The 16191-nt window shown below is 33.5% G+C and overlaps 3 long non-coding RNA genes across 4 annotated transcripts; 1 reads left to right on the top strand and 2 right to left on the bottom strand.

The window, feature by feature from the left end:
• Positions 1 to 3338: 3338 nt before the first annotated feature.
• Positions 3339 to 5131, bottom strand: LOC139769321 (uncharacterized). The gene is made up of 2 exons (XR_011717533.1): positions 4242 to 5131; positions 3339 to 3907 (listed from the first exon to the last, which is right to left on the bottom strand). It is a non-coding gene; the product is annotated as an uncharacterized lncRNA (long non-coding RNA).
• A 170-nt stretch (positions 5132 to 5301) lies between these two features.
• On the top strand, positions 5302 to 6066 carry LOC139769322 (uncharacterized). 2 transcript variants are annotated; one of them, XR_011717534.1, is made up of 3 exons: positions 5302 to 5448; positions 5542 to 5688; positions 5862 to 6066. It is a non-coding gene; the product is annotated as an uncharacterized lncRNA (long non-coding RNA). The 2 variants fall into 2 exon arrangements; XR_011717535.1 differs by having other exon boundaries at positions 5310 to 5448; positions 5520 to 5688.
• Positions 6067 to 11284: 5218 nt separating this feature from the next.
• On the bottom strand, positions 11285 to 14999 carry LOC139769320 (uncharacterized). Its single transcript, XR_011717532.1, has 6 exons — positions 14877 to 14999; positions 14006 to 14408; positions 13819 to 13870; positions 11903 to 12037; positions 11663 to 11809; positions 11285 to 11489 (listed from the first exon to the last, which is right to left on the bottom strand). It is a non-coding gene; the product is annotated as an uncharacterized lncRNA (long non-coding RNA).
• Between the last annotated feature and the right edge of the window lie 1192 nt (positions 15000 to 16191).

Here is a 16191-nt window from a genome sequence, read left to right as displayed (position 1 = left end):
AATTTGAAGATATTTGTAATCATTTGAATTCATATATACGTAAGTAATGTTAAAGATTAATACGTTAGTAATAAGATACGGTCTATAACTATTTTTTTACATTATTATATTAGGTTTTATTATTATATCTTTTTTATTAAAATATAATACGTTTTATGACTACGTTTAAATTCTTTTCATGAATATAGGTAGAATGTATTAAATACATAATTCTTTACCGTTTTGTATTCTTTATAATAATTAAGTATTAATTAATCAAAAAGAAGAGGTAAATAAGTGTAGACTTTGTTTAATTTTATCGTGAGTTTGTTGGTAAAACATTATGGTTATTATATTAGGAGCAAATTGTTTTTAAGAGATGATGAATTCCAGTTAATGTTTTACATTTTTTTAAAATAATGATATTTCTAAAATCATGTTCATTTTTTATAGTATTTCAATTATTGTCTTGTAATGCGATGATATTAGAAATATGTATTTATTTCCTTAATTTATTATTAACTGTTACTACGTTTACGCGAGCGTTATTTCTGTAGTAACTTACTCAAATTATCATAACTTACGATAATTCTCATCGCGTAAACGGGGGTCTCTGGCCGAGACTCCCGTTTACGTGGAGTGACATAAAATTATATTAACCTTACTATTTGGATAAATGAACCAGATTGCAGTTGTTCATCGAACAAAAAGTCTGGTTACATTAATGAGATATTGTCATCGTATTACAATCAAACGTTTTGTTGTTTTAATCAAAACACAATCAACCAAATGCGCCTGGTTGCCGAAACCAAGATACATCCAATCCAATTTGTCCGGTTACTTCAATCAGAATGCGACTAACCAAATTTGTCTGGTTATTTTAATGAAAATTATGGATCGTTCATTTCTCACCAGACAGTCAAGTTATTTCAACCAGATTTCCAATTAATTCAACCAAATTTTTTTTTCCGTCCGGCATATCGAATACTCTGACGGTAGACTGAAAATAACGTGTGGGTCATCCAATGAGAGAATCGATATAAATGAGACAGAATCGAATCCAGCAAGAACATCTCAAAAAGACCATGCTCCAAAAGATAATGCTGATTTGAGTGAAAAAGAATGGAGTCCAGTAAAAATGCCTGATGAAGACAATCTCATAAAATCACTTGCGAAAAATAATAATGCTGATCTGATTGCAAATGACGAAGAATCGATTTTAATTAAACTATCAGACCAAAGCAATCTAACAGAATCACCTTTTAAACGAAATGATAATGCGAATGAGTCGTTTTCATATACAGATAAAGATTATCCGGAGCAAGACTCATTAAACAAAATAGAAAATTGGCGAGGTAAAATAAAGAGAAAAACATCCGAAAATTCTGAACCACACGTTTCGAAACGATTGAAACCAAATTATCTAACGCCATGCCCCGATTGGGATTTCAGCAATACAAACAAAGCTATAGGTCTGCCAGTTTTTAAAAATGGCTGCATGTGCAAAGCGACTGTTATTAATAAACAATCAATAGTGCTGACTGAAACTTGTGCATTTGACTCTATCTTTCAAGTAGTTGCAAATGGTATGGGTATGCATAATACTTACAAAACAAATATGGCTGCATTAATTCCATCGAATATCTTTGTAAAATTTACAATGGACATTTTAGAACGCGGAAAAATTATTGCAAACGATTACAGTACAAGAGCATCAATTTTATGGAACCCATCACTTTTCGTAGAGAAAAAACGTCACACGCGTGCTAATCTATCACTTAATGCAAATTGTAATGTTGCGCATTTGACAGACTTTTTATTTGAAAGCATCCCGAGCAACTAAGTACAATTGTGACAAATGTGGCTACAGTCGTAAAAGAACATCACCAACGTATAACATAAATGTTGACGAAATTTTAAAGAACGGCTTCAATAATATGTAACAAGCGATCGACGACACAATTATTTGTATGAAAAAAACAACATGTTATAAATGTAAAAATACTACTACTCGTACCATAACATATGAACCTCATATAATTATTGACACAAGTATCACAACTGATAAAAACTACATGAAAGATAACGAAATACAACAACGGAAACATACGTTAAATGATGTAGCCAAAAAACTATTACAATTGAAAATAATAACTATTCTTTGGTAGGCCTTTCATCATACATAAAATATGGCCGTCAAGACAGTGCCGGGTTAGGCGACAGTTTCCCGAAAAGTAGACCTCCCGTAACTTAGCCGGTCAACTGCGACTTTATTAATTTTTTTTTTTTTAATCGTTTGTTGGTCGTTTGTTGGTGATTGTTGGCCTAATTACAACGTTTGTTGGTTCTTAATTTTTTTTAAATTAAAAAAGAAAAATTAGCCTTAAATTAGCCGGAAAAATTTTATTTTTAATTTAAAAAAAGCCTAATCGATGCGTAATCGTTTGCTGATGTTTGTTGGTCTAATTTTAGCGTTTGTTGGTTTATTATTAGTCTTAAAAACGAAAAAAACCGAAAAATTATCTCACGTTAAAAGCCGCATTTGCAGTAATCGAAGGTTTATTTATATAAATGTAAGGCTAACATCTATAAAACTGGCTATGAATACGGGCCTTAACATCTCGATCTAAAAATTATCTATTTCTTTACTACAAATAAAGTTAGAACAAATATTTGAACGTAGTCACTTTGAAAGTATTCTTAGATTAGAAAATGCATCTGATATATCTACATTTCAAAGCATTTGAAGAAATATAAGTTTATAATTCTACTTTAAACATAAAATTGTATTTAAAATGGATTAATTATGAATTTATCATTTTCTTCCCATGAACTCTCTTCATTCAAGACGCCTAGTTGTCAAAGTACGTATAAAATAAATGTCAAACTTACCATATGTGCTAAAAAAAATGATAGAATAAAGTAAATCATAGATACCTAAATGTGATCACTTAAAAACATGATACAATGTTTCATGATACGCGCATTATGTTTGCGTTTAAAGAACTAAAATTTAAATAAGTTGTATTTTTATAAATAAAGATTATTTATGTGATCATTAAAAGTATATGTTATTTTATAAGAATATAAGCTTCAACCTGATTGAATTTATATAAAATTGAAGAAAATTCTCGTATTCATACGTGAATATACGTTTCCTAGTAGAATTCTCTTAAAAAAAAAACCTACTTCTCAAATGTATATATGCTTCCGTTTCTCACTTGTGGAAAGTGTTTTACTGTAAAATTTATAGATTTGTTTGAAGTAACAAAACGTCATTTTTTTAAGAACCTTATTATTTCATACAATTTTCAAATAGATCCTAATGTCCATGTCTTTTACAATAAATAAGTACTATATGTATCTCAGGTCTATATTCCACTTCTTAGCAAGGACTCATCTTACAAATTATCTGCACAAGTTTCTTAAAATATACCTTACTTACAGCTAGGAACTCGAACTGGAGCTTTACGTTACATTGAAGTGCATTAGAAAATAGTATGTTTATATATAGTGAAAACGAATCTATAAGCAATATAATACATATATAGAGTAAGAGTTAGAGAATAGAATTAAATTCGCAGTTTACAAATAGTTTCGATTTACGCTGTACAAAATTAATGTATATAATGCATATAAACTATGTATATTCATATATATCTATATATATGTATAGATTATAAATAATACTTTCCTAGCGTCTAACTTCTCTTTATCATCTTTCATTTTTCAATAACTTCCTGAAAGCTAGCGTCAGGTATGACGTAGATAAGAACAGGTGACGAAGAAAAACCACCGAGATTTCTCTTCTGCGCAAATACTTGCTCGTGCTTCTTTCTTCTTAATTGCAACAATTGGTTTCTACGTTCATCTTTCCGAAGATTCTTCTCAAAATGCTTAGATGACTTTCCGATAACATTCTGTTTATCTGTGCAAGAAAAAATAAGATATATCCTCTTATAGCGTTTTTCACTGGCAGAGCTGGTGCGCACTCAATGCACATTAAAGCTGTTTATACACTGATTTAATCTCTAATATTCAAAGTAAAATGCAAATATTTCGACTGATAAAATACCTAGTACATATTTTATCAAATAATGCAATCATATGATTTAACCTGTTTATACTAAACATACACTTTACGTTGGTTTGTGTATGACGGCTTTAATGTGCACTGAATGCGCACCAGCTCGAAAAACGCTATTAGAAATCAAAGAAAGTTCTGCTTAAAACATTAGCATATAGAATTATACATTAATTACCTTAATCTCACTCGGTCTCTCGTTCAAACGATGGCTTGGCGCAAAAAGACAGGAAATACCACCATGTTTCATGTTTCTTGATCTTTTCGCGATTTTCTGCCGATGTTAAGGCCCGTATTCATAGCCAGTTTTATAGATGTTAGCCTTACATTTATATAAATAAACCTTAAGTCGTAAGCAAATAAACCAATCTTCGATTACTGCAAATGCGGCTTTTAACGTGAGATAATTTTTCGGTTTTTTTCGTTTTTAAGACTAATAATAAACCAACAAACGCTAAAATTAGACCAACAATCATCAGCAAACGATTACGCATCGATTAGGCTTTTTTTAAATTAAAAATAAAATTTTTCCGGCTAACTTAAGGCTAATTTTTCTTTTTTAATTTAAAAAAAAATTAAGAACCAACAAACGTTGTAATTAGGCCAACAATCACCAACAAACAACCAACAAACGATTAAAAAAAAAATGAATAAAGTCGCAGTTGACCGGCTAAGTTACGGGAGGTGAAAAGTAGAGGGGATAATGTTGGTACGAACGAAAATCTCTATACAATTAATTTTATTTTCTAAGAGTTAGTACCACTGTGTTAGTAGTAAAGCTGTCAGTTTAAGTAACCTCTTTGACATATGTGCGCGCGTGTGTATTTAAATAGCATAAATCGTATTACTGCTGTACATCCAAATGTAAGTATAAAATACATTGTAGTATTTTATTAAAATAGAATTAAATAAAGATGATAAATTTATAAAAATATAAGTAAAAAGACATTAAGTGAGAATATAAAGCGAATAAGGTGAAAAACGATTCTAGTCGACACAGAGCATCAGTGACATTACATGTATATTATAATTTTGCATTCAACAATGTAAATGTAATTAACATATGTTGTTGTATTACATTAAAATTACTGAATGCGAAATTATAACAATAGAGGTAATGTCACTGATGCTCTGTGTCGACTGGGATGATATTTAAATATCATCATATGTATGTACGATTGTGTATGTGTATATATGTATGCAAGTGGATTAACAATAATTATATGTAATTAATCATTTTTATTTTTCAGTGTTTTGACCTGTCGCAGTAAATACCACTTATAGTTGTGGCATAGTTCTTCGCACTGGAATCAATTCGCTTGCACACTAGAATCATTGTCATCAACAAATGTATATCAGCTAATATTCATAAAAGAAAAGATTAGGTATCTATGTGCTTTCTGTAATTGTAGGTGTTGAACCGATTCTTTTCTCTGATTTTTATTCAGTTTTCCAGCCATCCATATATATGCTTGCAGAATATCAATCGCTGGAGAACAATTCTGTACGGAGTAAGGTTGCCAAATTGTGAGGCTACTGTCGAGTGCGTCCTAATAAGCAGAAGTCACATTCTAACGTCAAATATCTATCAGTAGCAATGCGACGACAGATTGACGAGAGAGCAGGTTTGTAAAATCATTTTTATTATCATTTTTTCATAGAGGCTTTTGACAGATATAATCAAAGTTTATCACTATCTTGTCATGTAGGCTACCGAATGATGTATGTTTATTATCCTTCAACAAACAGGATTTATTGCCAATATTTGACTCAACAAATATGGTTATTTGGATTTCAGATCTGATATGGAAATATGAAGTTTCTCCAAAAATTGAGGATCGATTCTTGAAGGAGACAACTGTGTAGCAAAATGAAAAATAGAAATCATGTATTGCAAACAGAAGATCAAGAAGAAGTATGAATTATGAGAAATTAAAGAATCGCAAGTCTGTATCTGTGAAAGGACAAGGAAAATTAAAATTAAAATTAATATAAAATAGAAACATGTTCATAACTTTATTTCTCTTCCCACTAATTCAGACAGCTCGTATAGTGTCAGTAGCAAATCTATCTCTGCTAAATTTTCAAATTTCTGCCAAATTTTTTTAATATGTTTCTCCTTCTCAAAGTTATTGCACTGCGATCTTGCCCAAAACGTGGGATGATTGAACATGCTATTTATGCTTTTTTGATGTTCCGTCAAGTTTGCTGTAAATAATATTTCATTATAAGAACAGTAAAAATATTTTTGAAATAAGTGTAACACAGTGTTAACAACATACCTAAAAATGCGACGATTGTAGAATGCGTATTCAGGCTTTCCTTCAGCTCTCTATTATGTCGCTCTGATATGTTGTTCGTTCTATCGAACTGCTTATATACGCAGAACGACTCGGGTTTGAAACCCTTAATCCACGTATCATAATAATAATTAAAAAATGACTGTACATATTTACAATTGGCAAAAATAACCGTGGAGATTATATTAAAGCCTTCCTCTATTAAAGCCTCAGGCAACAAGGCTAAAGATATGAGCAACCTCACTGCACCATACCCTAATTCTTTTTGTTCGCCCTTTAATATCTATACTATTATTATAAAGCAACAGGGTTTGCAGTTTTTTTGTTCGGGGTAATCTTAGAAACTATTGGACCGATTTTGAAAGTATTGTATATGAAATAGGGGTAGAATTTCCCGGGGAGTGCTATAGGGTGTATATTTTTGCGTTACCGATTTTTTTGGAAAACCGTTTTTTTTAATTTTCCTAATTTTTCGAGAAATAATTTACCGAATTTTAAAGAATTGTATATAAAACAGGAGTAGAATTTCCCGGGGAGTGCTATAAAGTGTATAATTTTTCGTTACCGATCTTTTTGAAAGCCGGTATCAGAAGTTTTTACAATTTTTTGGGAATAATTGACCGAATCTCAAAGAATTGCATATCATATGTGAAACTACAAAGTGCATAATTTTTTGTTACCGATTTTTTGGAAACCGGTATCAGAAATTTTTACAATTTTTTGGGATTAATTGACCGAATCTCAAAGAATTGTATATCATATGTGAAATAAATATAAATTAAAAAAATAAATATAAATTTTAAAAATTAACAAATGATATCGTTCATAGGTCGAGCAATTTTAAGTGAATTATGTTATGAAGTTGCTGCTTTCACATATGATATGTCAAAACTGATAAATCAGTCATTTCAATTCGTGACTGTCACGAGCAATTAAGAAAATATTCGCACATTATAAGAAAGAGAGAAAATCATTAAGAGGATATTCGCACATTATAAGAAAGAAAGAGAGAGAGAGAGAGAGAAAGAGAGTTTTCGATTTTGGTCTCGGAAATTATTTGACCGAATTTTTACCAAAAGTATATGAAATAGGGGTAGAATTTTCCGGGGAATGTTATAGAGTGTATATTTTTGCGTTACCGATTTTCTGGAAACCGGTTTTTTTAATTTTTCTAATTTTTTGAGAAATAATTGACCGAATTTTAAAGAATTGTACATAAAACAGGGGTAGAATTTTCCGGGGAGTGCCATAAAGTGTATAATTGTTCGTCCGAGAGAAATGGCTCAACAACAACCAGCTCAAGGACAAAGACCTGCTGGCAAAAGACCATTGCCACGCACATTGAACAGGCCAACTAATCTCCCAACGCCAGAACAACTAAAAAACGTGACACTCGCAGCAGACGATCCCGCTCGTAACACGTTGTTTGCCCACGGTATAAATATCCGCGAAGTTAATGCAGATTTACGCATTACTCCAGCTGCCTCATCATTAATCGAGGTAAGTCGTGATATGTACCGGGAGTATATAACGGACGATCCTAACATTCAGAAGAGCATAGTCCCTGAGTTCCTCGACTATTATTCAACTGCTCTCCTCTGGGTTAGAATTGTCGCCCTTAAGCGTTTAGCTCATGATCAGCTAACGCCTGATGAAGAGCGATTTATTCGTCTTGTCGAAGGATGCTCCTAAGGCCAGCTCAGCGAGGACAGAAACCTCGCGTAGAGCAAAAGGGCAAAAGCTGGCTTGATCTCGATGTTCAGTACGCATAGAGACTGCGAAAGCACGGCCTATCGATCTTCGGCCTTCTTTTCTCTTATGAAAAAGAAAGATATTCACACATATATGATAAGAAAGAGAAAAGAGAGAGAGAGAGAGTTTTTGATTTTTGTTTAAAACAACACATATATTGCGCAATATATACATTGAAAAAAATGTATGTTACCTGTCTTTCCATTTTTTAAGAAAAAGAAGGATATTCACACATTATAAGAAAGAGAAGAGAGAGAGAGAGAGAGAGAGAGAGAGAGAGAGAGAGAGAGAGTTTTCGATTTTGGTCTCGGAAATTATTTGACCGAATTTTTACCAAAAGTATATGAAATAGGGGTAGAATTTTCCGGGGAATGTTATAGAGTGTATATTTTTGCGTTACCGATTTTCTGGAAACCGGTTTTTTTAATTTTTCTAATTTTTTGAGAAATAATTGACCGAATTTTAAAGAATTGTACATAAAACAGGGGTAGAATTTTCCGGGGAGTGCCATAAAGTGTATAATTTTTTGTTACCGATCTTTTTGGAAACCGGTATCAGAAGTTTTTCGAATTAGCCTTTTTTTTGTTCGCTATGATCTCGGAAACCAATGGACCGAATTTTTACTAAAAGTATATGAAATAGGGGTAGAATTTCCCGGGGAGTGTTATAGAGTGTATAGTTTTTTGTTACCGATTTTCTGGAAACCGGTTTTTTTAATTTTTCTAATTTTTCGAGAAATAATTGACCGAATTTTAAAGAATTGTATATAAAATAAGGGTAGAATTTCCCGGGGAGTGCTATAAACTGTATAGTTTTTCGTTACCGATCTTTTTAGGAACCGGTATCTTTTTGGAAATTGGTTATGAAATTTTTCCAATGTTTTAGGAAATAATTGAGTGAATCTCAAAGTATTGTATACGACGGAATTGCATTTCAGTCGATAAAAAAGTAATATTTTTCAATTTATAGCATTTTAGAGAGAGAGAGAGAGGGGGGAAGGGGAGAGAGAGGGAGAGAGAGGGAGAGAGAGAGAGAGAGAGAGAGAGAGAGAGAGAGAGAGAGGGGGGGAAGAGAGGGAGAGAGAGAGAGAGAGGGGGGGAAGAGAGAGGGGGGAGAGGGCGAGAGGGCGAGAGGGAGAGGGAGAGGGAGAAAGAGAGAGGGAGAGGGCGAGAGGGAGAGGGAGGGGGAGGGGGAAAAGGAGAGAGAGAGTCTTATTACATATGTCCTCCGGGGCGAAGCCCGGGTAACCAGCTAGTTTTATGCATAAGAATACAGCAATCTGCAATGCAAGACTACAGCAGCCTAAAGTGGAACATGAGGGATATCATTTTCACTTGAATAAATCCTCTGGTGATACGATGTAAGAAAATATCTTACAGTAAAATTATATAATCATGTGATATCATAAGCAAATTGAGAAAAAAATCGCTTCCCTGCCACAGAATGACGTTTAAAGATATCATTAAAACGTCTAAAGACGTTTTTCATATATCATTTGATGTATTTAATTAAGACTATCTTTCTCGCAGGTATTACGAATGTAGTTATAGAAGAGACAAAAATGTAAGATGTCAAGCCCGTTTGAGAGTAAAAAATGGCAACTACATTTTAACCGGACATCACAATCATGTTAAGCCTATTTTCCAATTGGCCGATATTAAAAAAGCAATAGAGCAGTCACATCCAGGTGAAACGACAAGAGCGATAAAAAGAAGAATTGTTTCAACGTGAGTAAAAATTAATAAAGTAGAAGATACTAAATGCTGTTAGAAAGATAATTAGCTACTTATGTATTAATACACTTATATATTTACAATTAATAACTTTTGCATAAACACTTAGATGTGATAACGCGCTGGATTTGACGAATATTAAAAACATTGAGAGATCAATAGAACGCTATAGAAAGAAGAAATGTTTTGGGCAGACTCGAAAAAATTTAAACGAATTAAGAAGTAGCCTTCAAGAAAATTGGAGTCAATTAATGCAGCTTGACGAAACAAATTCATTTAAAATAGAATTTGTTATTAAAAACGACGACGTCCAAGCTGTCATTTTTATAGATACATGCTTGATAGAAAAGATAACAAAAGATAATGAAAATTTGACCATTTTCATTGATGGCACATTTGCGACCGTGCCTCAATTGAACAACAGTAACTGTCAGTTATGGACAATCGTCATTAGATACAATGACAGAGTAAGTAAAACAATTTAAACCGTATTGCTTAAATAATTAGTTAATATCAATGTAAATATGTGACTAAATAAAATGTTTTTCAAATTTTAGACGTTTCCAATCGTTTACACAATAATGCAAGGTCGCACTACTGAAAACTATACAATGTTTTCAGTAAAATTTGCAATATTGTGCAAATCCATCCAACAAAAGCGATATCTGATTTCGAAAGAGCGGAACGAAATGCGCTACAAATAGCCTTCCCTGGCATTAAAGTCATTGGCTGCTTTTTTCATTACAGCCAGGTAATAAGAATAACAACACACATAATAATAAACATGAAATGCACTTTATCTTATGTCGCTTCCTTATTACAGACGTTGGTACATAATGCAAAAAAAAAGCATAAAATATTAAAGGGCGAACAAAAAGAATTAGGATATGGTGCAGTGAGGTTGCTCATATCTTTAGCCTAGTTGCCTGAGGCTTTAATAGAGGAAGGCTTTAATATAATCTCCACTGTTATTTTTGCCAATTGTAAATATGTACAGTCATTTTTTAATTATTATTATGATACGTGGATTAAGGGTTTCAAACCCGAGTCGTTCTGCGTATATAAGCAGTTCGATAGAACGAACAACATATCAGAGCGACATAATAGAGAGCTGAAGGAAAGCCTGAATACGCATTCTACAATCGTCGCATTTTTAGGTATGTTGTTAACACTGTGTTACACTTATTTCAAAAATATTTTTACTGTTCTTATAATGAAATATTATTTACAGCAAACTTGACGGAACATCAAAAAAGCATAAATAGCATGTTCAATCATCCCACGTTTTGGGCAAGATCGCAGTGCAATAACTTTGAGAAGGAGAAACATATTAAAAAAATTTGGCAGAAATTTGAAAATTTAGCAGAGATAGATTTGCTACTGACACTATACGAGCTGTCTGAATTAGTGGGAAGAGAAATAAAGTTATGAACATGTTTCTATTTTATATTAATTTTAATTTTAATTTTCCTTGTCCTTTCACAGATACAGACTTGCGATTCTTTAATTTCTCATAATTCATACTTCTTCTTGATCTTCTGTTTGCAATACATGATTTCTATTTTTCATTTTGCTACACAGTTGTCTCCTTCAAGAATCGATCCTCAATTTTTGGAGAAACTTCATATTTCCATATCAGATCTGAAATCCAAATAACCATATTTGTTGAGTCAAATATTGGCAATAAATCCTGTTTGTTGAAGGATAATAAACATACATCATTCGGTAGCCTACATGACAAGATAGTGATAAACTTTGATTATATCTGTCAAAAGCCTCTATGAAAAAATGATAATAAAAATGATTTTACAAACCTGCTCTCTCGTCAATCTGTCGTCGCATTGCTACTGATAGATATTTGACGTTAGAATGTGACTTCTGCTTATTAGGACGCACTCGACAGTAGCCTCACAATTTGGCAACCTTACTCCGTACAGAATTGTTCTCCAGCGATTGATATTCTGCAAGCATATATATGGATGGCTGGAAAACTGAATAAAAATCAGAGAAAAGAATCGGTTCAACACCTACAATTACAGAAAGCACATAGATACCTAATCTTTTCTTTTATGAATATTAGCTGATATACATTTGTTGATGACAATGATTCTAGTGTGCAAGCGAATTGATTCCAGTGCGAAGAACTATGCCACAACTATAAGTGGTATTTACTGCGACAGGTCAAAACACTGAAAAATAAAAATGATTAATTACATAGGGGAGGGGGTTTAACAAATATATATATATATATATATATATATATATATTTGTTAAAACGTAAATAGCATCTAAAAATAATAATCGGAACAGAGACAGGTACACGTGGATCTGAATACAAGTCGCATCGTTCGTCGTGTCTGTCTGCAAGTCACATCGTTCGTCGTGTCTGTCTGCATGGTCTTCGCTCGAGTTTATGCGAAAGTCCTCGTGCTATCACACGTGGATACTATCCACCGTCCGGAGAAATGTGTCAAATGTGTAATCGAACAAACAGCGCATGCCAGCGCATCCCCTCCACATGCTGCCAACGCACACCAAAGCGCGAAGGCACATCCGTGTGCTGTCGAGTCGGTCGAGCGTCCGAATGTTTCCGAGTCTAACCGAACTTTGCCGAAATTTGGGTCTATTTCCCCTCCCGCGCTATCACCTACCCCGCAGGCTTACGCTCCGTCTATCTTATCCTAGGTCTATGAGAGTAACATGCAATTTCAAAGTTAGTGCATTCCACGGAATATGGTTTGAACGAACACACATGAATCTGGTTAAAATTTGTCGTTTTATTGCCTATTTTCTACTGCTGCAGCCACCGCGACACAAATGTCTGATTAATGAAGTAGAATTAAATGATAGAAATGTAGTCGATTGGATAAACTTTTGTCGAGAGGTAAGTAATACTTAACAAAATTATATCACAAAGTTACGTTACCCAACTCAACCTAAGTGATATGTATAAATCCAAAAATCCAATTTAAGTGGTAGTAGCTTCAATTTTTCTTTAACAAAATTATTATATCACAAATTTGTGTTACCTAACTTAACCCAAGTGACATGTATTTAAAATAAAAAAGTGAAATCTTTAAATTACGCCAAATACAAAGAGAATATATATATTGCTTTGAAAAATATTTTTAAAGCAACTATTTAAAAAAAATAAAACCTAAGTGGTACATATCTTTGTGTTCCCATTCAAGGGTCTTCCTATTCCAACTTAAGTGATAGTAGCTTTAATTCTATTTAACAAAATTATAATATTACAAAGAATTATTTTAATCACAAAAAATTAAAGAGGTAACAGTACAAAATAAAACTATTTAATTAAAATAAAATAAATAAATTTTTCTTATAAAAAAAACTTCGCGCTGCTTTTTTTACTCCCGTCACATTCTTCCCTAAATTATGTTTGTTTTTTTTATTCCATCAAAAATTTTAGTACTTTATTAAATTTCGAAGTCTAGCAGCGCCAAGTTTCTTTACAAGAAAAATTTATTTATTTTATTTTAATTAAATATTTTTATTTTGTACTGTTACCTCTTTAATTCTTTGTAATATTATAATTTTGTTAAATAGAATTAAAGCTACTATCACTTGGGTTGGAATAGGAAGATCCTTAAGTGAGAACACAAAGATATGTACCACTTGGGTTTTATTTTTTAAAAATAATTGCACAACAATTATTTTTCAAAACAATATATATATACTCTATGTATTTGGCGCAATTTAAAGATTTCACATCTTTTTTTGAAATACATGTCACTTGGGTTAAGTTAGGTAACACAAATTTGTGATATAATAATTTTGTTAAAGAAAAATTGAAGCTACTACCACTTAGGTTGGATTTTTGGATTTATACATATCACTTAGGTTGAGTTAGGTAACGTAACTTTGTGATATAATTTTGTTAAGGTTATATGAATTTCTTGAATGTAGAATAATATTGTTGCCTTGACATTAAATTAAAAAAATCACTCACCGGCCGATGCGCAACAGCGGAGTTGTAATACTACGTTGATCAGATAAATTATCTGAAACATACAAATATTTTTACATTAAAGCATTACAGTGCCCAAGATAATCCATATTTGTATTGTACAAGTAATTAATTAATGATTCGAGTATAATGGCACGGGACAGCAAAATAATAAACGAATATTACTCACCTTACGGTCGTTCCGCCGTTGCCCGATGCCTCCCAGGCCCCCTCCTCCTCTCCGTGGTCCTTCACCGATGTCGCATCTCCGTCGACGCACTCACTCACGACATTCACGAGCGAAAATCGACGATATCGTGGCTCATGATCGCGCGACACTTTGCACGGCACTCCCGGTATTAATCTCGCGACGCAGCGTGTACTTTATTACACAATGATGGAAGGATTACGTCGGAGATGCCTGTACGATCCGCCCGACGATCCCGTCGGCCCGTGATGACCCGCAGATAAACGCGACGAGCGAGTCTTACATGGCGGAAAGAATTTCGTAAAATCACATGGCCAACTTCACTCGCCAGGAACAACCGTCGCGTGGACGCTACACTTGCTGCTTGTCAGGCGATCTTGCTTAACTGTAATCATAAATAATCGATTTATGAACATTGTATCTATCCTCCATGATCGCCAAATATTAAGACACGATTAAATTACAAGATTGAACATACGACAGACTGCGATCGCTAATTAAACACGATATCGTCGCTTACGATCGCGCGACACTTTGCATCGGCACTCCCGGTATTAATCTCGCGACGTGGCGCGTACTTTATTACACGACGACGGACGACGGAAGAATTACGTCGGAGATGCTATGAACGAAGCTATACAATCCGCTCGACGCCCGATTTAGCATCCGCTGGTGTCCTTTATCCGTGTTCCGAAATCGACGGTAATTTCATTCTGAAACCGCGCAACACGACGACGACACGAGACGCGCGGCGAGTCGAGTCGCGAGTCAAGTTGACGATTGCAAAAAACGAGACCGATCGTCCGAAAGAATGTCATCGGAAAGTCAATATTATCGAACGCGATATACATACCTCGGCATCCGTATAAATTCCGCGAAGCACATGTATTAAATGAGCATTCGATATATATATCACAGTTTTCCGTAATCTAAACCGGCGATTCGCGTATTATTCCGCACTGTGTTCCGAAAGCAGTGACTTCCAACGGATCCGCGAGCGCCGCGAGCGCCGCGAACGCGCGCGAACGGCAACTCGAATAGTGGGGGTAAACTAACTAGGTCGAGAGAACCAATCGGCATCGCGGAAAAGGACCGAGCTACATCTCGAGATTTTCGAAAGAACTTCGATATATTCGAGTATCGATTTAATTTCTATCTATCTCGGCCATTATTCAAATGAAAAACGAAGCCACTTATAAAGCCCCTTGCACAATGTCAGGCAACAGGCAATGAGAACAGGGAATAGAAATCAGAAATCATGTATAAATGCAGAATAAACAGTGATACAGGCAATAGACACAGAGTTTCCGTCACGTTGGAAATTCTGTGCCTATTGCCTGTTGCCAACCAATCATAGCATTCAAATTTTTTAGGTTGTAATTAACAATTTTTTGGTTATTTCCTATTCCTATTGCCTGGCATTGTGCAAGGGGCTTAACGATCGATACGAAACACATGGCGCTATCTTCGAGCGTCTTGGCGATCAAAAAATTCGATATAATCTATTATTTCTAGAATATCTCTTAACATTATACAAGAAATATTAGTATACTTTATATAATGTCAGTTTATAATTCTTAATGTTCTTTGTAGTTTAAAAATATTCAAAATACTAAAATTTTTCAAGAAACATTAAATTTCGTACGTTTTCAACATGCTATATTTATAATAGATGTAATAGATTTATGATAGATAAGCTGTGATCCAGTTATCTCTTACTTTTACGGTATGTGTAAGTACATATAAAGCATTTATCGTCTGGAAAGTTAGTCTCATGTAAATGCAATTTATACAAGGTGTTTCAATTGAAACGGCGATTACACCCTATATGTGACTATTATATATATACCGTGTGTATCAAAAACTGAGGAACAGCCAATTATCTCAGAAAGTATTGGTTTATGAAAAAATATTTCATATAAAAGTTGGAGAGTTCAAAGGGGGCCAATAAATGATCTTATTAGATTTGGCCGTTCCGGAACTTTTGGTACGCACGGTATATATCATATATATGTATATACATATACACCTATATTTTCTAACTTATTAAACTGCGCGTCGATTCTTTGTCGGACTCAAAACTTTATCTTAATATTTTTAATTTTAATATTATATTTCAAATCTGATCAATTAATTTTAATATTTTAATAGTTTTCTATTATATGATA

Source organism: Temnothorax nylanderi, unplaced genomic scaffold (genome assembly GCF_030848795.1).
Source record: "Temnothorax nylanderi isolate EJ_2023f unplaced genomic scaffold, tnyl_v1.0 TNYL_tig0022_pilon, whole genome shotgun sequence".
In the NCBI taxonomy this organism is placed as follows: domain Eukaryota; kingdom Metazoa; phylum Arthropoda; class Insecta; order Hymenoptera; family Formicidae; genus Temnothorax; species Temnothorax nylanderi.
Note: the sequence above shows the minus strand (reverse complement) of the source record. Positions and strands in the feature narration are given on the sequence as shown.